Here is a 1722-nt window from a genome sequence, read left to right as displayed (position 1 = left end):
AGACTATTTCGAAAAATATCATAACAGAATAAAGAAAACAAATACAAAAAAGTGATCATCACTGTGATAGCAAGTGTGATAATGCGAAACATGTATTGTGCCACGTGGAGAATAGACAAATTTTAGTAGATAGAATAAATGGACTTTAATGGATAGAACTAAAATTGAAAACAGTTTTTGAATTAATCTTAAAAGATCAAGAAAACTGGGACGTTTTTGCCACATTTGCTAAGAATGTGGCAGAAGGAAGAAGCGGAGCACAGGCGACAAGCTATTGGCTACAACCACGAGCTTACGCCGCCACTTGGATCGACAAACGTCGAAATTGATAGTGGTTAACATCCTCCGCCACAATTTCAGACACTCACACCAGATCACTGTAACCGGTTGGAGTGAAAGACAAGTCATAATAAATAAAATGCCACGTCGAATATGGTGAGGAGCGTTCCAGAAGAATATCTTATGATGATGCCAGGGTGTCTCCTTTCACAAAGTTAAACAGGGCATAGAAAAAATTTTAGTGGCATAGACGACTCGTTGTATGTATAACCCATTTATGGATATGCACGGGTCGAGTCCTCTGGTTAGGTTAGATTTCAGGAAATATGTGAAGATTTCCTTCTCTTCAACAAAAAAAAGGATTATAAATAATACTGATCTGATCTCGGATGGCGCCGCCAAGGTCAAAGTCACATTGATTTTTTTTTTTTTTAATGAAACACCCTATTTTTTATTCCAGAATGTAATAGCCGATATCAAGAGCTTTTAAAAATATTGTAATAAATTTATTTTTCAATTTAAATATTTTTCGAGTATAAGACTTGAAAGTTACAATATTGCCGGCATTAGTATTATGCAAGGTAGTATTATCCGATCGAAAACTAAAATATCTTGTTGTTTAGGATCATATTATGAAAAACATTGTCAAGATCAAGACCATTGGAGATTATAATATTATTTATTGGAGATTATTCCTCTTATTTTCATTTTTGCATAAAAATAAAAATAAGAGGAATAATCTCCAATAGCTTGATTTTAATAAATGTTATTCAGGGCGTAATCCTGAACAACATTCAAGAGATTTTATCGGTCGGACACGTAATACTAATAAATACAATACTATAACTTTCAAGCTTTATAACTCAAAAAGTACTTAATAAAAATTAATTTTATTAATTTATAGCATTTTGAAAAGCTTTTGACATCGGCATTACATTCTGAAATAAAAAAATAGGATATTCCATTTTTAAAAAATCAACGTGATCTTGATCTAATCTTGACAACGCCATCCGAAGACAAACTGATTAGATCAGTAACTACATCATATAAATCCTACAATTTTTATATTTTATGAAATATTTTTCTTAAAAATGCTTTGTTTTCAAAATATTCGATCATTTCCTAATTTTTTTAGAATCCTATATGCACGCAGATCGCAGAATTTCATATTTGTTTTATAATCCGCTGCCGCCCCGAACTTTGTTATATCGCACGCCACTTACAGAATAGAGCAATGGGAGGCGAAAACTTCCGGTTGCCAAATGAGTGCAAACGCCAGTCGGAGAGATAAATACTCCGAATAATTTACGGGCTACCAGCGACGCAGGAGATGGAAATCCATGGAAATTTATATTACGCGTTCTAAGATGTAAGGATTCGCGGCCCGCAAGAATCTATACGATACGCGAGGCTGCGTGATTGACAGGGCCAATCACGCGTGAT

The sequence above is a fragment of the Atta colombica genome, unplaced genomic scaffold, assembly GCF_001594045.1.
Source record: "Atta colombica isolate Treedump-2 unplaced genomic scaffold, Acol1.0 scaffold19, whole genome shotgun sequence".
In the NCBI taxonomy this organism is placed as follows: Eukaryota; Metazoa; Arthropoda; class Insecta; order Hymenoptera; family Formicidae; genus Atta; species Atta colombica.
Note: the sequence above shows the minus strand (reverse complement) of the source record.